This window comes from Panthera onca, chromosome C2, assembly GCF_046562875.1.
Source record: "Panthera onca isolate mPanOnc1 chromosome C2, mPanOnc1 haplotype 2, whole genome shotgun sequence".
NCBI classification, from domain to species: domain Eukaryota; kingdom Metazoa; phylum Chordata; class Mammalia; order Carnivora; family Felidae; genus Panthera; species Panthera onca.
In genome coordinates, this window is record NC_138347.1 from 140897770 (window position 1) to 140923045 (window position 25276).

At 38.0% G+C, this 25276-nt stretch overlaps 1 protein-coding gene across 17 annotated transcripts in view; it reads right to left on the reverse strand.

Annotated features, from left to right (window-relative positions):
- Window positions 1–25276, reverse strand: part of THRB (thyroid hormone receptor beta) — a 384269-nt gene that overhangs the window by 337424 nt on the left and 21569 nt on the right. For 2 of the 17 annotated variants that reach the window (XM_060638543.3, XM_060638537.3), the window contains exon 1: window positions 4883–5050. The exons of 13 other annotated variants lie outside the window; for them this stretch is intronic. The gene's annotated coding sequence lies outside the window, so the exon portion shown is untranslated. Of the gene's footprint in view, window positions 1–4081; window positions 4258–4882; window positions 5051–25276 lie in introns of those variants that run through there. 2 more of the 17 variants (XM_060638541.3, XM_060638534.3) reach the window with 1 other exon arrangement.

Consider the following 25276-nt stretch of genomic DNA (forward strand, 5'->3'; position numbering starts at 1 on the left):
GCATTTATTAAGTACCTACTGAATGCCAGTCACAAAGCCATAGGGGAAACTATACCTGCTTGCTTGCTGGGTGAAACTCCACGGAAGAGTAGTAGTATCAGCTTGAAGAGTATCAAGCTAGTAAATCATTCAGATGACCCAAACAGGACATAAATAAGTCAAAGGCAAGACAGATTAGTCAGGTCTCTTTCACTGATGAGAATTAAAACCCCAATTTTCAAAACCTAATCAAAAAAGGAGCTTTAGTGGAAGGAATCTGAGGCATCCTCAGACCGTGAGCAATTGCGCGAGTCAGGCTGCCAAGATGCCCACAGCACCTCCATCTCTCAACTCTGCTTCTCCCTATTTCTTTCTTTCTTCCCAGTGACAGATGGCGTTTTCCATAAATATGGCCAATTTCAACCTGGCCAATTCCTACCTGCTCTGGTGAAGTCACTAGAGAATGCCTGAGGCCCACCCCATCATCCCTAATCACATGGACCAGCAGAACGCTGATGTCAAAACACATGTGAACTGTGCTTTCTTCATAGTCCTTCCCAATGTGCTTTAGGGTTCAAACAAGTGTTCACATTTTTTTGTGCAACTTTTTCTTGTTTAAAGTTTTAGTGGCATGTATAACATAACACAATGAAAGCCATGTAATCAAAATATGCGTAGGTCAAAGACACTAGAATTCTAAGTTATATTTGGGAGATGGAACTATAAGTGATTTTTCTAATTCGCATTCTCCAAACGTTCTGTAATATGATTAATCTAATGATGAAAAATATTATTGCATATTTTAAATTATTTTTAATGTTTATAAATGCCTAAAATGTGTCTAATTCTGAGAAGTGATTAATATAATCTACATTTTGGTGATGAAAATAGCAATGTTTGCTTATAAAACTTTTCTCTCTTTCGAGGTAAGAAAATATCAAAGATATATCTTCTCCTATATGTAATAAAATATGAAACTATTATTAATTGTGAACACCTTAGGACTTTTGAGAATTTAAGGAAAATCAAATTAACACTGTCATAATCTAATTTCATTGATCATCAATAAAAACAAGGGTATAACCTAACACCTATTTAAAAAATACTTGCATGTATGAAATAATCAGCATAACTACAAATAAACACAAGTCAGGGGTCAAAATGCTGTTGCAAAGTTCTTTAAAAAGCATTTGCTGGTTGAATGTTATTTAGCCTTAAGTAGGAAGGAAATTCTGACACATGTTACAAGATGGATGAACCTTCACAACATTATGCTAACTGAAACAAGCCAGTCACAAAAAGACAAACACCACATGATTCCATTTATATGAAGTACTTAAGAGTAGCTGAATTCACAGGGACACAAAGTAGGATGTGGGTTGCCAGGGGCTGGCAGGAGGGGATACGGGGAGTTATTATTCAACGGGTATAACCTTTCAGTTTTGCAAGATGAAAAGTTCTGATGACGGACGGTGGTGATAGTTGCACAGTATAAATGCACTTAATACCACTGAATTGTGCATTTAAACATGGTCAGGATAGCAAAAGAGTCTCCAGCAAAATAAATAATTATTGCTCGATTCTGACAAAGGCAATACTAGCAAAAAAAGGTACAACAAAATGGAACTTTACAACATTGATAACATTAATGACCACCTGAGATGACTATATAATTTTCAGAGAAAAATGCTATCAAGTAGGAAAGCTAAAATACACAGATAAGCAGGTCTTTCCCTGGTTTGTTTCATCAGATGTGGGAGCAGCCTTAATATATATGTCCTTATTAAAAGAGACATGTTGGGGCATCTGGGTGGCTCAGTCGGTTGGGTGTCCAACTTCGGCTCAGGTCTGATCTCATGGTTTGGTTCATGAGTTTGAGCCCCGCCTCGGGCTCTGTGCTGACAACTCAGAGCCTGGACCTTGCTTCAGATTCCGTGCCTCCCTCTGTCTCTGCCCCTCCCCCGCTCGTGCTCTCTCTGTCTCTCAAAAATAAACAAACATTTAAAAAATTAAAAATAAATAAATAAATAAATAAATAAATAAATAAATAAAAATAAAATAGACTCGTTTACTTACACCCCATCTTGCCAGGACCACAACCTGGAAGTTCATTTCCTGAACTGAGATACACCCCATTACGCACCCACTGGTCATGAGCATACAAAACTTATAAAAAATAAAAATCTTGGTCCTTGAACGTTTACGACAATTTCACGTTGTCTGACTAAATATATGTTGAAATGGTCAAGAGTTAACAAGCCCAGAGTACAAAAATCTAATATTTAAAGGTCCTTTCAGAGAAGAACAGTCCTGCAGCTGGCTTTCAGAGGGAAGGAGAATGCAAGCTAGCAGATGACAGTGAAGGATGATGTGCCACCAGTTAAAAATAAATGACAGAGGAGCCCACACAAAGACAGGCCAGGGAGGTATGAATTTAGAGAATGGTGAACAAACCAGCCAAAAGAAGGTCAAGGACAAAAGTAAGACAGAAGGAAGTCAAAGCAGGTATGGCCTGAGTTTGAAGGTCAAGGCAGGTTCTGAATTTGGCAGAGGGGGAATGATGGGAAGGCACACGGCTGGCTACAGGAGCAACAAATCACTGGCTGCAAAGCCAGTCAGCGAAAAGCAAAGGAAAAGGGCAACAGGGAACCAAAAAGTCCTGTAGAAATGATGATTTCACACTCTCGAATATAAGCTACCTACACACACGGTTTAGTAGAGATATGGTGAACGCTGTATACTAGTATGATGGATTTTCTTTGCTTTAAACCTCATCCCTGCTGTTTTCATGGGTTCACATATGCACGACCCATTTCTGAGATAAGGGCAGGCCACTCTCACATTAAAATTGAGCATGTCACACCAATGCCACAGCACCCATTCCCAGGAACGTGCAATGGCCAATTGATAGAAATGGGCTTTTTGACAGGAAACTCCCAGGACCCAGTAACTCATGGTGGAGAACACCACCAGAGAAAGGATAGCAGTACTATATTTTAGCTCAGCAGGGAAAGTAACTCAATTGTTCTCCCTGATTATGAATAGACGAACGTTTCGTCCAACAGCTGTAGTTTGCAACGGAATGTCTTATGTTCTCTCCTGAAAACTGAGTCAGGTTAATGGTTTTCTGCGTGCTGCAGAAAACACACATTTATTTCACGTTTATTTTCACATTTTATTATTAGTATTTATTATTATTATTTTCACATTGTATTCACATTTATTTCAGAGAAGTAAGTAAAGATTTTTCAAAACGGGCTAGCCATTTTAAGAAATTTAAGACATTGGTCAGTTAAATAACACATATATATATACACACATATACATTTATATTTATATTTATATATGAGAATATCTTAAGTCAAATGAGGCTGAGATTTTTTGCATAAATGCTGGTTTTAGTAATAACTGTAAAAATGTGGAAAGAGAGAAGATTAAGTTTGGATGAAAAATAGGAGGTTAAAAAAAAGATACTAACTTGGCTTTTTGGTTCTTAGTTGCACTAACTGCTTTGATTCAAAACTATTGATTATAGAGGTTGAAATAAGACAGACATCAGAAGAATAACTGAGCAAAGGAAGGAAGGGAGGAGGAGAGAGGGAGGGAAGAAAGAAGGAGGGAGGAGAATTAGCAAGCTAGGTAGTTACTTAGGAAGGAAAGAGGAGGAAGGGAGGAAAGGAAGGAAGCAGGGAGGGAGGGAAGGAAGGAAGGGAGGGAGGGAGGCAACTAGACCTCTTTGAACAAAGCATCACAACTTAGTATTTAGTATTCTTACTTACACAATTAAAAATTTTGTCTAATTCTTTAAGAAATAACTTCCATGGATATACTGTACAACTGCAGCTCAGAGACCTTGCAATATTTACTCATAGTCCAAATAGTCTTTGCATTCATTCTTGAGAAATAAAGAGGGGATACTCAAAAAGTGATTCCTGCAGAGGGGTGGGTACCCGGACAGCAAGATCTACGTCAGACCCCGTATTTCCAGATTGGCAACCCTCACAAAAGCTGACTTGTCCCAACATTTACTCTGCCTTAAACTTTGAGTTTTTGTTTCAGTCTGAAAATTACTTTCTTACAAAAAGTTATTTTACACTCTTACCTTTGTGCCTTTGTGTACACAGTCTACAATTTTTCTGCAGCATTCTTTACTTTTACTCTTAAAAGTGTACCACCTGATTTCTCATGGAGGTCTTTCAGTCTCAGTCATGCCAGCCCTGCACTCATTTTTCCTAAAAACTCAGAGATGGGTTTCTGTGTTCTGTAATAATGAACTTCATCCTTTTGTACAAATTAAATCAGGCATAATAAAGCAGTAGGTAAATGAAAAACTAGATTAAAAAACAAAAACAGAAACAACTGACCAATCTACAGCAGGCTCAGCTTTTTTGAGAGAGAGAGAGAGAGAGAGAGAGAGAGAGAGAGAGAGATTAAGGTGCATGCAGGCAACTGGTATGAAGGTCACCAAACAAAATGTTGCAATCTTAAAGTGCCATGGACGTGTAGACCATGTTCAGCAGCAGCTCCTTATTCGTGTGACTCTCTCTTTACTCACTGTAGTCAATTCATAAATGTACATTATGATGGCATGCTACATTTGCAGTTACATGTTTTAAAAATTAGGCACAATTTTTCCTTTCAATTCCAATAAAAATTCTTAACGTAACTTTTTAAAATTTGGCTCCCCAGACCCGGCTTTCGTTAGAGGAGAAGTGACCTGCCAGCTCAAAATTCCATAAATGGTTTCTTCATGACAGATAGGAGCTTTGACAAATCTGTCCTTTAATTACTCACTATGTATCTGCTGACGGAGTTTAAATTACCAAATCGTTTTGGTCCGAAATTTTCGGATTTTCACAGGAAAGAGCTGAAAGTCAGAAGCTGCCACATGTACCGTATGTACCTTGAGCTTTCTAAGTCAAAGTCAGGAGGAAGCATTCCTTGTCCGGGGACCTCCATTCGTCTTCTGTCCGCTCCTGACCTGCTCTTTTCCTCTTGGCAATGACAGCTCCTTGCAAAGCAAATAGCTACCCACTCTGAAAGGAAATGCTCATCCTCTCAGTCCATATTGCAAGTGCTAAACAACCTTGAGAGTCATCTAGGGAGTGAACTAGGCTTGCAGCAGATAAGCACAAAGCCGACCTTTAAACCCCAGCCTTTAATAGAGCATTGGGTTATTTCACTGTGTGTTTGCTCAACAGTTTCAGGGTCACAAGGGTCTGCGTTTACTGAGGTGGGGCGAACCCGGGAACCTTGTTCCAGCTCCCACAATGCAACTGATAGAAGAAGGTTGGGGGCTGGGCTAGTAGAGGCCTCAACCCCCATCCCTAAATGTACCCAGTATCACAGGCTGTTAGAACACATTTTTTAGCATCTAGAGATCATTGGAGGGCACAAGTTGGCTGACTGGCTCTTAGCTACCAACTTTAGAAAAAATGAGAAAGACTCTTGGGGACCCAGGAGTGGAAGATTTTCTTCTTTGCTTTCACCTTGTCACAGTGCCATACTGAGTCCTAGAGCTAGAGAGAAGAGGACAAATCAGTAATACCTGTCCTATCTTTGTTAAAAAATATGATATTTTATTCATCATGGACTTTTTTCACCAATTTTGACTTGTCAAAATAAGACATTGAAATGTTTATGTTGATTACTTAGTTTTTTGATGCCCAAGGTGAGTGAGGCCTTGTTCACCTCCCCCTAGTACTCGCCCTGCTCCGCACCTACCTCACCGTTCCTATCTTATGTCTGACTCTACAAATGGAAGCAGATCTAGGCAGGGTGTTGGAGATGCTTATAGTTGATGCAAGAAGTGGAGACGAGCCCAAAGCAGACAAGAAAAACATTAGTGAACATCTACCACGTTCCAGGTTCTATGCCAGGCATTTATTTACATTCTTTCAGGTCCTCACCCGTGAGCAAGACATACTAAAATCCATTCAAGGAAGCTGAGGTTTTGAGAAACATGCTTCCTGCCACTTTCCTTCACCCCAGGAACTGGCCCTACAAATTACCTGGAATTCAAGACAGAAAACTGAGAGTTGTCCATGATCCTTCTTGAACCGATAGAATCTTACTGCCAACACTTCTGACTATCCGTGGCCACCCAGCTTGTAAGTGGGAGAGGAAAATTCAAAAGATGGTCTATTTGAGGACAATCTCCATAGTCGTTGCCATATTTGCCACCTCTCCAAAGCAAGTCACTGAATGTTTTGATGTGCCATTGGCCAGTCCAGGACAAGGCTGGATCACTTTCAAGTGCTGACTGTTCTGCAAATTTACTCAGTACATTGTAGTTTGATCTTGAACGCAAGCTCTATCTCTGGCCCAGGACACCACTCTGGGCACCAGATTTGAGTTTTCTCACATCTCCACTTGGATATCTCATATACATCTCAAACTCAGACATCTAAAACAAGATACAAACCATCATTTGGGAGCCTGGGTGACTCAGTTGGTTAAGTTTCCAACTTTTGATTTCGGCTCAGGTTATGATCTTGCGGTTCGTGAGATCTAGCCCTGAGTTGGGCTCTGCACTGTCCGTGCAGAGCCTGCCTCGGATCCTCTGTCCCCCTTCTTCTCTGCTCCTTTCCCACTTATGTTTTCTCTCTCTCTCTCTCTCTCTCTCTGTCTCTCAAAATAAATAAATGCACATTAAAAACAAAAAGATCCAAACCATCATCAAAACCTTTTCATTTACATAGCAGAAACAATACCAACACTTATTAAAGGGTTCACTATGTGACAGATATTCTTATGACGCATATAGTGCATTACTGACTCATTTAATTTTCATAACAACACTACAAGAAGATTCTTATTATTATTTACATTTTACTACTGAGAAAACGATGGCATAGAGAAGCTAATTTGCCCATGGTCATATAGCTTGTAAGAGGGGAAATTTGTATTTTAACCTAATCAGTCAAGCTTTAGAACACACACTGTTAACCATCACACCATATCTTCAAAATAATTTAAAATGCATCCATCATATTGGTTTTCCAGCACCCCATCTTTGCCCAAGCTACTGTCACTGCTTGCTTAAGCAAATTCAAAAGCCTCCTAAATGGTCATCTTGGTTCTCTTTCTACCTCATTTCCACACAGCAAGAAGCAGCCATGAGGGCTTTTTTTAAAGTTTACATCAGATCATGTCATTTCCTCTGCTAAAACCCTCCAAATCATTCAACTACTTTCTGAATAAAATTCAAACTCCTGAATGTGGCCTACAATCTGTTATGTGAACTGAGGCTTCTGCCCTTTTCTGAGATATTATCTCTTACCATTTTCCACCTCACTTACCACCTGTCGCTCCCACTGGCCTTATCTTTCCTTGGACCCAGGAAACTCTTTCCTGCCTCCTGGCCTTTGCATATGCTGTTCTCCATGTTTGCAATGCTCTCCTCCTCCCCTGGCTGGCTTCATCTAATCCTCCATATGTCTCAGCACACTTCCCTGACCTGTTAGCCTAAAATAGAACTCCCTACTATTCTCTCTTAACACCTGTTCTTTTCCTTCACAGCAATTTAAACATGTTTAAGTCTAGATTTATTTGTATTTTTACTTGATTATTGTCTGTGAGCTCCATATGAGACAATCAAGGTCTGTTGATTGACAGATTGACAATCTACCACCTTACTGCCAGCACCTACCCCAGAGTCTGAAGTAGACAGTACAGTTAATTTTTAAATGAATGAGTTAATCCTGGGAAGCTCATAAATAATTAACATGATTGATTTTAGTAAGAGAGATCCCTAAAAAGAAAGAAAATATGTATACATATATATATATATATATGTATATACATACATACACACACATATGTGTGTATATTATACTTCTTTGTTTCTAACATGTAAACAAAAATTATGAAACTAAATATTCAATCTTTGGAAAATACATAGGAGGTAATAAACAAAAATTCTAAGGAATGATTTTGAAAGACCTTATAGCATATCTAGCTTTTTAAAAGTTCTTGTGTTGTTATCATGACAATCCCAGTAAGATGGGAACCAAACTCTCAACTTTTCTTAATCAGAATACACAGTGGTGTTCTGTAACTATCAATGATAAGCTATGGGAGTTTCAATCACATATCTTTTGACTACTTGTTTCTCTTCATAACTTAGAGACTGATTTTTGTCATTGCTGCCAAATCTATCATCAGGAAATAACTAATTTTACGTTGTATGTGATTTTCTGTGATCCTGTTGTGTCATAGATGTTTTAGGAATAAAGATAGATTCTTCATGCCTCTGTATAATAGATAATTATTTGGATTAAGATCAAGTTACCTGTTCTTTAGGATTCCAACACTTCTAAAAAAGTAAATGAATGCATTCAAGAATGGAATTTGTATTTTATTCGGGACATATGGCCGAAAAACTTTGCAAATCATATATCTGATAGGGCATTTGATCTAGAAATATATAAAGAATTCAATAATATGAAGACAACACAATTTAAAAATAGGCAAAGGATCTGAGAGGACATTTCTCAAAAAAAAGATACAAAACTAATCAATAAGCAAACATATGACAAGATGCTGGACATCATTGGCCAGAAGGGAAATGGAAATCCAAATCCCAGTAAGATACCAGATAGTAATAGTCCAAAAAGTGGAAAATATTAATTGCTATTGATAGTGTGGAGAAATAGGAAACCTTATATTCTGCTGACAGGAATGTAAAATGCTGCAGCACTTTGGAAAACAGTCTGGCAGTTCTTCAAAAGGTTAAAAATAAAGTTACCATATGACCCAGCCATTCTACTCCTAGGTAGGTATATACCTAAGAGAAAGGAAACCATATGTCTACACAAAAACTTGCACATAAATGTTCTTATCAGAATTATGCATAATACCTAAAAAAGTGGAACAACCCCAAGTTCATCAACTGATGGATGGAAAATAAAATGTGATACGTCCATGTAATGGAATATTATCCAGCAATAAAAAGAAATGAAGTACTGATACATGCTACATAACAGATAAACCTTGGAAATACTTAGTTAAAAAATCCAGTCACCAAAGACCATATATTATTTGATTCCATATATATGAAATTTCCAGACCAGACAAATTCATAGACAAAAAGTACATTAGTGGTTGCTTAGGGTTGGGGGTGAAATGAGGAGTGAGTGCTAACGAGTACCAGATTTCTTTTGGGGGTGGTACAAATGATCTAAAATTAGTGGTGATGGTTGCACAGCTGTGAATATATTTAAAAAACATTAAATTGTACACACGCTTTAAATGAGTGAGTTGCACGGTATATAAATTATATCTCAATAAGGCTGTTAAGAAAAATAATGGGATACACTTCTTACTACTCTTTAGAACTAGACCTATGTTTGGAATTTACAAGGGTGGGTATGGCTTAACCAAACAGTATCTATAATTTGCTTTCAAGAAAAGAAGATGAGTTTTATATGCAATTTAAGAATTTATGATCTCCCTCTCTTAAAATTCCTAGTCTCTCATCTGACACTGTTTAGAGGCAGACTTAAAGTCCTTGGTTCAGATATATAGGTTTTTAAGAGTGGGGCAAGATGTAAAAGATGATGATTTTAGAGTAAGAAAAAACTAAGGCCCCGAGTGAATAAACACCTTTCCCAGGATTATAAAAGTAAGGAGAAAGAGAATCAGAGCTTTCCAGATTGAAGCTTTATTTTTAATTTTTCAACAGCACTATATGAAATGCAGAGCAGTGAATGGCATTTTCCAAAATGGCACCAGCCCAAAGTTCTACACAACTAAGTCTCATATATGGAGAAGGAATTCCACTCAATGTATGAAAAGAGCAAGGATGAAGTCCACACAGTGATTGCTTCTTCTTGATTCATTCCTTCAATCAGCTTTGACCAAGTGTTTGTCTGTGTTCCAGGCACTGTGGGGATGAAGACTTGACTTTGTTTTTAAAGACAGCAGAGACTAGGAAGTTTAGATTCTGGTCTCTTTCTTTGGCATTGAACACAGAATGGCCACCTCCATCATCCATTCCTAAGTAGGGTTGGAAGGCATCGCAAATGGATATTCAATTTGATTTTGAACCCTGTCTTCAATCTTCCCAGCAAAACCTTTCTTTTCCTCTTTTCCCTTCTTTAAACACTTGCCTCTGAGATCCTGAGAGATCTCACCCAACTTGGGGGCTTCAATTATCCCATGTGTTCTGCCAGTGCAGGAGAAATGTGAATTCAAAAAGTGATTTGGTTTCTCAGTGTTGCTGAGGGTTGAGAATGCAGCATGACTTCAGTTAAATCATTAATTATGACTCAATTTATTGTGTGCACACACAAGCGGGGGAGGGGCAGAGAGAGAGAGAGAAACCTAAGCAGGCTCCATGCCCAGCACAGGGGCCCGAGGCAGGACTGGATCCCATGACGGTGATATCATGACCTGAGCCAAAATCAAGAGTCAGTCGCTCATATGATGGAGCCACCCAGGCACCCCAATTATGACTCAATTTAAAACACTGGTATCGTCATGATACTTGGAAAAATAATCAGACTAGTCAATCTGTTAGGACAGAAATTTTGACCTTACAATTTTTTACTTCTATATGCCTTTGCTACCTCCCCCTTTCCAATTTTCCTCTATTCAGAAAATCTAAACTGCCTAAGAAAATTCTGGCTTCCTTCCAAGGGGATATTTTATTAACAGGCAGAGAAGAGGGAACTGTATTATAAGATTCAGTGAAATACAGGATTGATTTTTACTACTGCATTTCGTCTGGCTGATGAGGAGAAATGGATGTGCCAGGCCTAGTGCTGGTTTAAGTGCGATGGAGAATGTGGCACTGCTGTTTTGACATCACTATTATTGTTCTACTCTCTGGAATACATTTTTTTTAAAGCATTCTATCAATCGCTTCACTGAATTTCTCTGCAAACTATTAACTTCTCGCGTTAAGTCGGTAAGAAAGAAAGCATACGGTCTTTTTAGATTCTCAGAGCAAGGCATTTAAAAATAAGTTGAAAGTGTTCATAAAGCTGATAGGAATGCGTTCATTTAATCTATGTTGGTTGTCACCAGATAGAAACTATCTCAAAAGGAAATCAGTTTCCTCTCCATTTTGTGAGACTATGAAATAGAGTTTTGTACTTAATAGTGATAAATGTGTATAAATATCTTCCTCTCATTCAGTAATCAGTTTGTATGCTCTCCAGTTGATTAATAATTCTCTTTCAGAGTTTTTATTCATTTGGCTCAGACAGAGCATTGCCTAGCCTACATAGAGAGTAAGGGGGCAAAGGCAGGGGATTGCGAATTCACTTAATTTCTAATTTGTCATTCTAGAAAGAGTTTTTGGAAAAAGAGGATGAAACTAAATTGTGGGCTTTGAGGTTTTTAGGTGTCATAGATTTGCAAATCTCACCTAATTGTGTTACTAATCAGGCTTTATTGGACTACACAATATTTGGAAGAAAGTAGGGGAGAAAGGGAAGAACATCTCAGTAGAAAGGAACCTAAGATGCTTTCTTAGCCTATACTTTTCTAAACTAGCAGGACAGATTTCCCAGTGAGGAGATTTGCCTTTAGAGAAAGGTTAGGCACCGTTGGAAGCTACATGAGATCATCAGGGTCTTAATGGTAGCAATTATTCAGGCATTGCTTCGGTGATTTAAATCAGAACTTCTCAGGCATTGACGAACCACCTGGGCAACTGGTTGGCAGATTCTAGGGAGAGCCTGAGATTCTGTGTCTCTAATGAGCTGCTCTGGGGCTGGCCCAGGGTCCACATCTCAACAGTGAGGTTCTGAGAAAATGTAGCAAGGTAAAAGAAAAGAAAACCACTTTATGTCTACACCACAGTGGTCATGGTGGGCTGGTAATACCTGCCACACAAATGATTTCACATCATCTTTCGTCCTAAAAGATGAAGCAGCTTAATTTGGTTGACCACTCAGCTGTCAAGCTCTCTTCAGGTCTGCTTAGCAGAGCTCAAGACCCCATTACTCTCATAGAAGCCTGAAATTATGGCTTGCCATTTATATTCAATTGCTGTTAGGTATTACAAAAAGAGTAGCTTTATTCTCCCCAAATGCAATATCTTTGCCTTTCTGTGAGTTCAACATTTTCAACTCTTTCAGACCAGTCAATAGGATACTAGTTCATACATTGACTGCTAATAATTAAGCCTATTAGTTTCAATATCCCCCATCAAACCTTTTATAGATGGTAAAAGTGACTGAGTCGAGGCATCTCCTTCCCCCACAGTGTAGCAAATGTTGTATCAGTAGCCTGCAAGAATGAACGTTCCTCTGTAAACACCCAACTTAAGCCCTGGGAGAATTAGACTCCTATTGGTCAAAAAGAAAGACCAAACTCCAAACCAATAACAGTGACATAACAGGAGAGAAGACATTTAGATGGAGCCTCAGATGTCCATGTGGAATGGCCTTTAATCCTCAAATATGTTGCATATTATAAATACGCTAAAAGAAAAATAATCAAGGTACCTAGTTTTATAGAAGTACTCATAATGTAAGTATTAGTTGAGAATGTTATTTATTTGAATTGTGGAGGCACAGTGCCACATTTTTACTTTCAAAATACACTTCAGTAAATGGAAGAAAAGCATTACATTTTAGCCATTCGATTCTGAGACATTTCAAACAACATAGATCACACGGAGACAAATGTCTTACCAACTGTCCCCATTGCTTTGCTCCCGCTTCCCCTAAAAATTTAGAATGTGTTTCTATATACTTTAAGGAGATTCCATTTAGCACATGTTCCTAATGGGATTTTAGAATGTATTATCTGGTAAACTCTGTCATTCCAATAGCAAAATAAAAAAGTTAAAAGAACAGCCTTATCTATTGTGATTTATCTTTCTAAATTCAAGCAGAAGTTATTTCCTTTCTTGTTTTATATCACACTGGGGAGATAAATCAACTGTTTAAAGTTATAAAGCTAACATCATCAGGAGCATCATAGAGTTTAGAGATGACCAGAAAAAATGCACTGAAAAACAACGTACCCTCAATTATTTGCATTAACAATGCGGGCAGGGACATAGAAAACTGTCAACCCACTGTGTTGGTTTCGTAATGTTCATGAGGTTTTTTTTTGCACTAGACTTCCAGATTTCTTTTTATCTTCTTAACATGTTATGCAGACTAATATTTATATAATTTTCTTCTGTTCCTTTAACTTAATCTATTCTAAGTGGGAGGAACATGAATGTTTCACTCTGTATTTCATTAAGTAATTGTTGAGTATCTTGAGAGTTAGTTATTTGTCTGTGAGATCATGTCTGTGAAGTTATTTTGTAGTTAGGATTCAGTGTTAGTATTAAAATTTTTAGGGGTCCCCTCTAGAGCTGGCTGGTCTCAGAAACAAATGAGGAACAGGTGAAATGTGTAACAAATGCTTCCCGCCATCTCTGTTTCCATTTACTAATACTCTATTCCTGCAAAAACTGTCACAATTTTAGTTGGTAGGACTCCATGTGTTCCTCTTATAGGGTTATTGGAATTGCTGCAAAAGATTCCAGGAGATTGAACAATTATAAAGACCAAAAGGATACTGCTCAAGTGTAGGGGTTTTCAGGCTACAGACTGTGACTTCTGAAATTGATTAAAAATTTGCATTTATTTTCAAATATACCATTTTCTAGGCAACGATATAGGTTCTCCAATGGTTCCACAATCCCTAAAAGGTTAAGAACCACCACTAACAAAGAAATTTACACCAGCAAGGAAAAAATCCATCAGAATCACTTCGGAGAGCCTAGCCCCAGTTAAGTGAGGCAGGTCTGGGTTCAAGTCTGTATTATGCCATTCACTACCTATGCCATCTCAGGCTACAGTTCTTTTCTCTATAAAGTTGGGATAAAACTGGAGCTTACCTCCTTGAGCTGTTGTGAAAATTAAGTGTAATGTTTGTAAAGAGCTTGGCACATAGCTGACACCCTTTACATTCTCAATAAATAGTAGCTACTTCCATTTTTACCATTATTATTATTTGTTTTATTGGCATTATAAAAGACAATGGGAAGGCAGAGGCTTTATCTGCCAAGCAGTAAGGCAGATTATTCTAACACTTCTTGCACATGGCTAATAAAACAGTGGTGTGGCTAATTAGCTTAATGATTAAGTCATCTTTGACCAAGTCAGAGATAAACAGATTTGTTCTCTAAAGTGATCTAATGTTATTTACTTTAACTATAGCATATCTAATCTAGGGACATGACTTTGGGCTTTCAAGACTCACTAAAAATTTTTCCAAGAATTGTCTAAGTTATAGAACAACCATGATTTCTACACTCCAAGGTTTTCATACAGCAAAATATTCAAAGATTTTGTATTCAGCTATGGTCAAGACAACATGCTTCTTGTTGAAAAATCGATGCTTTTCTTAAATGAACATTAATGAGACTTAAAATATCATGGGCTATCCATAGCAAATTGATATGTAACTATTAAAAATAATTTTAAGGAATAATGTTCACTAACATGAAATAATGTTCATCATACATTAAGGGAAAAAAGCAGTGCACAAAATTATGTGAAGTCTCATCCCATTTTTTACAACAATGACACAGAAAAATGCCTGGAAGGAAATAAACCAACATTTCAATAGTGGGTGGCAAGATGATGGGTGAGTTTCTACATTAAACATCTTTGCTTTTGTGATCCAAATAATAATGAAAGGTATTCAAAATGAATGGTTAAAGATTAAAAATTTGTCAGCAGTGTGATATCCCAGGAAAGGTCCTAGATGACAAGGACTTGGGTTCAAGGCCAAGACATGGGCATACTGAAATGACAACCTCAGACAAGTTACCTCCCCTTTTGGGGGTTAAATATTGCTATCTGGAATAAAGAAGGTTTGAATAAATGATCTCCATGCCTCTTTCTAGTCTGACATTCTGGAATTCCAGAAGTATGGCCACATGTTGCAGAAAAGCTCTTTTGTTTTCCAAGCTAGCCCACAGATGGTAAGGGGTGCCACAGGGGTGACATTGGAATGAGGCCCTTCTATTTTCAAACTTTCCTGTGTTGTTGATTTTTTTTTAAGTTTTCTTCTCTAAGGTTTTGTTTTGTTTTGTTTTGAGAGAGAGAGACAGAAACAGCGCAAGAGAGAGAGAATCCCAAGCAGGCTCCACGCTGTGAGTGCAGAGCCTGATGCCAGGTTAGAACTCACAAAACTGTGAGATCATGACCTGAGCTGAAATCAAGAGTTGAATGCTTAACTGACTGAGGCACCCAGGTGCCCCGAATTTTTTAAATAATAAGGATGTTATTCCTTTGATAATTGACAGAAATAAAGGGAAAAAATCATTTGAAATGGGTGAGGGGCTCAGCATACACATGGGCTCACAAACAAATTGAATAAGCTGGTACATAAGATACCTCCAAAATGGATTAACATTTTATTTGACCTAAACAAATCAGTAAAAAAAAAAAAAAAAAAAAAAAAAAAAACAACGCACAGAATTGATAGCTATAATTCTGGAATAGATGATTCAAGTAAAATAGAACAGGGGCGCCTGAGTGGCTCAGTTGTTTAAAAGTGTCCGACTTGGACCCAGGTCACAATCTTACAATTTGTGGGTTTGAGCCCCACATCGGGCTCTGTGATGACAGCTCAGAGCCTGGATCCTGCTTCAGATTCTGTGTCACACTCCCTCTCTCTCCTTCCCCTGCTTGTGCTCTGGCTTGCAAAAAATAAATAAACATTAAAAAATTTAAAACAAAAGTAAAATAGAACAGACTCTTGTGAGAAGTAGATGGTTTTCTTAAGGAAAATCTCAGATATGAAATTCTTTTAATTAAATGCAGCTATCACAGCATTTTGGGAGCAAGGTATTGCTAACATCATGCCCTGATCCAAACTATTAAATATCAGGCAAATATCTATGTGATTAAAATTGTTTTACGTAATAAGTAGCAAGGAAATCAGATTACTTGAAGCCTAAAAATCCGAACAGAACTAAATATGTTTTAAACTGCTACCTTTTGGCCGTGTGTCTAAAATGAATGTGCTAAATCCTACTTTCTATGAGCCCTGAAAAATAGATAAGGGAGAAAATTCTTCTTTGGTCCTGCCCAGATTCTTCCCCTGGAGCTAGCAGGTTCTTCAGCTGCCAGTGAGAAGTTTCCTCGAGGTAACTTTTTAAAGGGCATTGAAAAGCGGCAAGCAGTGACCCAGAAGCCTGGGAAAAATACCCAGTTTCTCAGGCTACCAGCCCCACCCCCTTCTGGGCAAGGCACCCAGCTGAGAGGAGCTCATACCCAAAGCTGATCTGCTTCTATGCATGAACAAGAGCAATTTTCCACCCAAACCGTGTAACCTGCTCCCGTCATTGCTGTAGAGTTACACAATTTGGCTTCTCTCCTGGACAGAGGGCAGACTCATCCCACATTATCTATTTGGGCCCTGCTATTGACAAAGAGATTGGTTTGGCCTGATTAGTAAGAACATGGGGCTGTTTTCTGTAGCAAGGGCCAGTTAAGAGGAGAAGTATCTGAAATCTTAACAGAATGTTAAACGGATTACGATTTCTACATAACTTCGTTGGTAGGAAAAGTGTTTGAAGGAGGGGTGAAAGGGCTCTCTTCACACCATCTCGTTTGTAAATTTAATAACAATCCTTAAAGACCTTGCTGATATTATATTTTAAAAGGCACCGGTAATTATGATACTGCTACATGAAGCAAGTTTAAAATGAAATCTGCTTGGACAATTTTCACTATGATTAAAAACTGGTTCAAAGTATATTTGATTTGGGCCTAGCATCTCATGGTAGACAAACTACTTCCCAAAAATTAGAAAGACAGACTTAGAAGCTGTGGATCAGCAAGAATTGCCAACTATTCTTTAAGTACTGATGAACACCCAGGGGTGCAGAACTGCTCATGTAGGTCATATTGCCACCATTTTGGACAATGATGCAGTAATCTGTTAAATGTAATCCTGTACAAAAGAGTTATTAACACTTCAACAATATGTAAAAATGCTCTTTAAAAATGGTTGAATTAACTTTATAAATAGGCACATTTCAGCAGAAATGCACAGATAAAGATAAACCCAGGTCATTAAATTTTGGCCCAACTGATCGATGATGACAATATAGTCTTTTTAAAGGTCTCATCTTAATATCTTATTTTACCTAATATGGATGTTTTACTTCAGCTTATTTTTTGCATACTTACCTCATATAGCTGTTTCCATCCCGTTACATGTATAACGTTTTTTGAGTCACTATGTTTTAGGTGTAACGCTTGTAAACGATATGTCACCAGAGTTTGTATTTTTATGCAATCTGGCAATCTTTGTCTTCAAACTGCAGAGTTTAATTTATTTATCTTTATTGTGGTTAAACATATATTTGGACTTATTTCAATTGTCTTATTTTGTTGTTGTTTTCAACTTGCCACACCATTTCCTTGATATTTTTTCCCCTTCTTTCCTGCTATCTATAATATTAATCAATTGAATTTTTTTCATTCTCCTCCACCAGTCTGGAAGTCATTCTATTTCTATGGAGGTTATTCTTAAATTTGTATACCAACCAAATCAAAAAGACAAGAAACAGCAACTTTTGGTGAGGATGTGGAGAAAAAGGAACCCTCGTGCACTACTGGTGGAAATGTAACTGTGGAAAACAGTATGGAATTTCCCCCCAAAATAAAAATAGAAATACCATATGATCCAATAATTCTACTATTGTGTATGTACCCAGGGAAAACAAAAACACTAACTTGAAAAGATACATACACCCTCTGTGTTTATTGCAGCATTATTTACAATAGCGAAGACATGGAAACATCTCAGTGTCCACCAATAAATAAGTAGATAAGGAAAATGTGATTTATATACAGAATGGAATATTACAGTCATGAAAAGGATGAAATCGTGCCATTTGAAGCAAAATGGGTGGACCTAGAGGGTATTATGCTAAGTGAAATAAGTCAGACTGACAAAGACAAATATCATATGATCCCACTCATAAATGGAATCTAAAATAAATAAATACATAAACAAACAAAAAAAAAAAACCCAAACCATAACTATAAATACAGAGAACAAACAGATGGTTGCCAGAGAGCAGGGCGTGGGTGGGTGGGTAAAATGAGTGAAAGGGAGAGGGAGATCCAGGCTTCTGGTGATGGAATGAGTAAGTCACAAGAATAAAAAGCAGAGCATAAGGAATATAGTCAATGACACTGTAATGGGACAGATGGTTGTTATACTTGTGGTGAACAGAACATAATGTATATACTTGTCAAATCACTAAATTGTACATCTAAAACTAATGTAATATTGTATGTCAACTATGCTAATAAATTTCTCTCCTTCTCTAGAATAATACAAAGACTGTGGAAGATATTACTTCTACTTCCTCTTCACCCCATGCTATTATGGTACACTTGTTAAGTCCTGTATTATTTTTAACAAACACATTAGAAGTAGTTACTACTAGCCAAGCTATTGAAGCAGCCCAAGTGCCCATTGATAGATGAGTGGATAAAGAAGATGTGGTATAGATATACAATGGAATATTATTCAGCCATAAAAAATGAAATCTTGCCATTTGCAACAACACGGATGGACCTAAAGGGTATAATGCTAAGTGAGATAAGTCAGAGAAAGACAAATACCATATGAGGGAAAAAGAGAGAGAGAGAGAGAGAGAGATCAAGAAACAGTCTCTTAGAACAAACCGATGGTTACCAGAGGGGAGGTGGGTGGGAGGGATGGGTGTAATAGGGGATAGAAAAGAAAGAGAAAAAAAAGTAGTTACTATTATATTTGGTGGTGTTTTACCAACAGTGCTTATTTAGATTTCCCATCATTTACCAGTTTCTTTGCTCACTATTTTTCTCTGCAACCTACATGTCTTCCTTGGTTCATTCTTTTCTCGTCCAAGTATATCCTTTAGCAGTTCTTTCAGTAAGGTTAATTAGCCTGGTCTTATTTATCTGAATTGATTTTCAATCTATGCTTAGTTTTGATTTCCACTGTAGCCAGTATAGAATTTGGGGTTCATGATTTTGCTCAACATTTTGAAAATTTTCTGCTCATATCTAGCATCTAGTGTTGCCGATTAAGAGTTAGCTACTGCCTGATGCTTCTTTGCAAGTAATGTTAGTCCTAGACCCTTTACATTTGATTGGCTGCATTCTCATCTGGATGAGTTTAAGGGTGGATTTGCCTTTATTTATCCTGTGTATGACTTTGAGTTTTCCTTTAGTCATACCTCCGTGTCCCAGCTGTACACGAGGTGATTTCCTCAGAGCTATCTTCAAGGCCGTCACTTTTTCCTCACCTTCTAGTCTGCTCTTTGACCAGGTTTCTTCTGCTTATTTTTTCTATTTTCTTGTCTTGCTATTTCTTTTATTAATATGTTGGGCTGACTATGCTTACTTTTTAATTATCTTAGTATTTCTTCTTCTGCTATTTACCATCACCACCTTTTTCTTCTTTCTGGGAGACTTTCTCAACTTTACCTTTTACTTTTGACAATCGTGTTATGGATTGTTATGATTGGGGATAACTCAGGGTACCTCTCATTCAATATTGTTAGGCCTTTTTTCTTGGGCTGCTCCAATTTCCCAGAAAAGACTTTCAAACTACTGTCTTCAGAGTGAAAACCTGGTTACTAGGATCCTGAAAACCCAGTAGGGGAAGAGATATGGGAGTCGTGTGTCCCCTGTGCACATGTTTACCTAATTTACACATGTATACACACACACACACACACACACACACACGCACACACACACGATTCTACCGGGCCAAATACTGCTAATTCTTAAAAACAGATCAAGCATCACCTTCTCTGGCAAGTTCTCTGTGATCTCCCACATAGACATCTGACTGAGCCCTTTAAGAAAAACCAGGGTTTCCCCTATCTTGGCACGTATCCCTTGCCTCTGTAATGCCTAGTTAGACATCTATCCTTCTCCAGAATCAGCTCTATCCATTTTTGACTTATGGGCTCCTGAAACAGCTACTAGCATGTAATAAGCTCAATAGATTCATGAGTTATTAATTAATTCCCGATGCAGCCCAGTGAAGGGAGCTGCTTGTACATGCAGAAGCCAAATTGGAGCTGGGAAAGCACTTCAAGTCAACTCCACTGTCACAGGCCGTTGGCATCAACATTAGTCCTACCCTTGGCTGTATGGCACCTCAATAAGCCAGCGCACCCCAGACAAGGTTTTCCCCTCCGATGCCTGGTTTTCCTTATCAAATTTCTAAGTGTAAATCAGGGAAAGCATTCAATCTACTTCACAGTAGCCTAATGAAATATCTCTGAAAATAATCATTATTGCTTTAAAATTTGAGGGCTTCAGACACAAGTGAAAATCAAAATACATTGGTGCTAAGGAAAACTGAGGTATAAGGAAACCAGGCAAGAAATAGCTACTGGATGTAAGAATAAATGTCATTAACTTATTTAGAGAAAAGTGTTGAAGAGCAACAGACTATGAGCAGGTGTCTGTGCTGCTGAAGAGTGAGGAATGAGGAAAGAATAGAAAATAGTTTGGGTAACATATTTATAACTGTCTTAACAGTGACAGGCAGAGTCTTAGAATCTGCATAAAGCTTCAAATCAGCAAAGGGAGAAATAATCAAACAGTCTGATGAAAACTGACACCTTCAAATGAATGAACTCAGTATTTTACAGTTGTAGAATTTTAAAGTCAGACTATCAGTTAGGCTAGCCTCCTTCTCAAGGTGTGAATGCTATCCATGACTGTCCTAATTTGGATTCCAAGTAATACTCTCAAAGTTGAAGCCGTGGTTCCATTTGTGGACCCCATAACCAACAGGTGGATTTTAAGACTCTTGAGTCATAGTGTGACCCCCACACACTAACTTTACCCACTGATTCCAGTTTTGGGTATCCCGGAACTCTGCATAAGCTAGAGGCTCTACAAATATATCTCTTTTGTCTCTTCAGAACAACCCTACGAGAAAAGGATTGTCTCTATTTTAAAGGTGAAGGAACTGAATCACAAAGTAGTTGGAATGTCGTTAAGAACTCACAAGCAATAAGTGGAGAGGAGCCACTATTGGAGAGAGAGTGTCACATAGTATTTAAGAACATGAAATCCACATGACTGCCTGGATTTGAATCCCAGTTCCACCAGTTACCAGGTATGTGACCTTAGGAAAGTTGTTCAACCTTTCTGAACCTACTTTATAGCTTTGTTTGTTATGAAGATTAAATGCGTTAATATGCATAAAGCATTTGGAACAGTGCCTGGTACTTAGTATGTACCATAGAAGTATTTATTAAATATATAAAAGATTGGCAAAATTATGAATCAAATCCAGGTTTATCTGGTTCCAATGTATACACTCTTAGCCAAGCCACTGCACCATCCTGATCTCTCAAATGTTTGAAGGCAACTACCACACCTCTGAAGTTTTTCTCTTTTCCATAAGCTTCTCTTTCCTCAATCGTCCTCAATATTACCTGCTTTCTAGAATTCTTCCTATCCTTCTGGCTTCTGCCCTAACTGGAAAAGTAGGGCCCAAAATCGCTCCAATACTTGAAGAGATTACAGTCATCTTCCTAGATTTAGCAAGGTTTTTCTTGTAGTGTAGTAGTTTCCATATGGGGTGCCCAGAGCAGAAGCATCCACATTACCTGGGAACTTGCTCAAGATGTAAATTCTCCAGCTCCAACCCAGACCTACTCAATCAGAAATGCTAGGGATGGATCCTAGCAGTCTGTGATTTAACAAGCCCTCCAGGTGATTATGATTCAGCTCAAGTTTGAGAACCATTGTGTTTTTTTCTTCAGTTTCATTATTTATTTTGAGAGGGATAGAAAGAGAGGGAGGAAAGGGCAGAGAGAGAGGGAGAGAGAGGATCCCAAGAAGGCTCCGCACTGTCAGCACAGAGTTATTGCAGAGCCCGACATGGGGCCGGATCCCATGAATGGTGACATCATGAGCTGAGCCAAAATCCAGAGTTGGATGCTTAACCAACTGAGTCATGCAGGAATCCCAAGAATGATTGTTTTAATGAAACTTAAGACCACAGTATTGGTTGAGGTACCTACACTGCTTGTTAGATCACACTAAACTGATCACTAACATTCTCCTAGAATTTGGGCATTTAGCGTGAATCTAATGTAAGGTTGTGGTTTTAAATCCTCCTTTAGGTCTTCTTGATTTGGACCCACTGTTCCAGTCTCTCAAAATCTCTCTAAATTCATACTGTTTGGGGGCATATTGGCTCGCCCCTCTAGTTCGGGACTCCTGAACATTTGCTAAGCATATCATTCGTTTTTTCCATGATGTCACTCATAACGTCCACACGGAACAGGGGAAGAAGGCCGGAGGCCCTTGGCAGGTCAGCCTCCTCCAACCTGATGTCAATCCATGAAAACATCCCATGCATACAGTTGTTCAAGTTGTGAAATTTCCTACTATCAGTCTGCACATCTCCATCTTGTCCAAGAGGACACTGTGAAAGACTTGCTTTGCTTTAAAATCCCAAATGAAACCTTAAAAAAAACTCAACCAATTCCTTATGACCAGAGAAGGTGTGGATCTTCCCCTTTGTTCTCCTCTTTTTCCTACTCCTCCTTCTCCCTCAACCAGGAGAAAATGACCTGTGACCAAGCATGCCCTCAAAACCTTTCAGATCAAAGGCACAGCTCCCTTAGAGTAATTCCTTTTAATTTTACACTGTAACTTCTTTCCTAGGTATTCCCACTCTTCATCATAGTCTTACATGGCAGGCTTTTTTCTTTTCTTTCTTTCTTTTGTTTTACATTTTTACAAAATTGGAAAATGAAGCTCAGAGAAGAAATTATGCAACTTTCCCCAACATCACCTCAGCTAATTAGTAGGGACACCAAATTTATATTCGGGTCTGTCTACCAAGGTTCATGTTTCATCTCCTATGTTATGTTACTACATTATATTAATACTATTAAAGCTGTACATGGCAGAACAAAAAAAAAAAAGATGCTCAGATGACTTTTGAGATTCTCTTAACCCACCCTTCATTCCAGAGAATACTGAACTTAATTACTGATGATCAATACAACACACATCTCAGCTACCAGAATAGTAACAACTTGTAACATCTACAAGAATCTAGCATTTGGTCCCCTTTACAAGAATCCCCTAAGGTATGAAGACACATGTGACCACAAGTCATTTTGTCCTGAAGACCACCAGCCCCTAAAAAGGAAAGTCAACTGTGCAAATCATTAAAACACAAAGCCAATTGTCTCCTACTGCTCTCTCTGCCAGTGTTCACAGAGTCAAGTCCTGGACTTGTTGAAGAGATGACTCAACTCTCTACGGAAAGAATGCCAAAAGCAACTGTACAAAAGATTCTTTTCTTCACGTCCTTAATTCCTGAGGACCTTATAGTTTCTTAGGGTAATATAAGCAATTATGAGCTTCCCGGTTTGGCAGACAGTTGAGTAGTAATGGAAGGGAACACTACTCAGGTCTTCTCACGGGCAGACTTCGAGGGGGCCCCGTCAAACTGACTGAGAGAATTCTGAGTCTGTTTTACTTGGTGGAATAAGAACACAGGCTTTGTTGACCTTCACACTGAAGTTTTGCACTGTTGTGCCCTCTTTGCCAAATTCTTTTATCTTCCTATCTTGATAGACCCAGTAGGTGCCTGCCTGTGATCTCTCATTTGCCTTTTCCGCTCACATACAATCTATTCCTTCATTTCTCCATGTCAAAAGGCTGGCCAAAGCTTCCTAAGAGGATAAGTATTGTAATTGAGAAATAAAGTATACCCTGAAGTCCAAGTGATAAATCACACAAATAAATACAGTTTTTCTAGTTCACGGTGTGCTTTGTTTTATGTCATCTTACACTCAACTTGCCAATGAGGAAAGACTCTTTCATAGTTTCCTTGATTTACAAATGAACTTACTGATTTACTATTGAATAGAAAATGAACAAGGCTTTAGAACAGGTACAACACCCCTTCAAAAGCACAAAATATAAAGCTTGGGGCAACATAATGGGGAAATCTTGAGGATTTAATCCACCATAGGTATGGACACAGGATAAGAAAATACATAACACTCAGGCCATTGCTTTCTAACTGTTCTTCCAACAACAGCAGATAATACTAATCAATATTACTGTTAAGACTAGAGATCGCCATAAAATACTTCTCAAACACATCAGCCACATAAACCTACTTGAGTTGGCACAGAACTATTTGCCATCCTAGGCTTTGTGACAGACCTAACAGAATCTCCAGGGTTAATGACTATAATTTGGGTTCGGGTTTCTCATGTAGAAAAAAAAAAAAGCTACAATAATTCAAATACACAATACTTCCAGCAAGGATTCTGTCTCTGAAACTTCATCCAAACAAAACAAAACAAAACTAATTTTTTGATGGATCAGAAGACTGCTGTAGACCATGCATGCTATGTATAGATAATTGTGGAACTGGAGGTAGTGGCAGGGGTTTAAGCCTCAAATATGTACACATGAGCACAATTAATTCAACTGTGTGGATTTGGATCAGATGGGTGCATTGAAACTTTTACTTTCCTTACTAATCTCAAAAGTAGAGGGGTGCCTGGGTGGCTCAGTTGGTTAAGCATCTGACTTTGGGTCAGGTCATGATTTCGAGGTCTGTGGGTTCGAGCCCCACATCAGGTTCTGTGTTGACAGCTCAGAGCCTGAAGCCTGCTTCAGATTCTGTGTCTCTGTCTCTCCCTGACCCTCCCTTGCTCATACTGTTTCTCTCTCTGAAAAATAAATAAAAATTTAAAAAATTGTTTAAGTAGAAATATGAAATCTATCCAATATGCTATAGATAGAAGGTCTTAATATAATAAATTCTACTTTTTAATTGAAAGAAACATAACATCCATGATCAGTTACAAAGGAAAACTACACTAATATGTGCTTTTCTATATAGCTAATTTTCTTAGAAAAAATGTCCTATTGGGCATGAACCTCAAAATCTGTCGTGTCCTCATTAGTCTTAAGGGCAACAGTGCTACTCCATATAACTGTAACAAGAAGCAAAAGCCTGAAACACGAAGTTAGGATTTTTTTTTTCAAACAAGCCAAAAGTTGCTAAAAACACATCATGACAAATATGAATATTGCAAGTTGATATTAAACTCAGTGTTTTAATTGGTAAAATAAAAACACGATTTATGAAAAAAATCAAACCACAATATTGAGGAATTGGAAGTTATTCTAATTAGAAATAAATAAATGTAAGAGGTTGTTTTAAGTGCTACCATTTATGTCTCTTCTTACTGACTTTCAAAAAATATACATTTAGTATATATTCAACATGTTCATGCTCAGATTATATA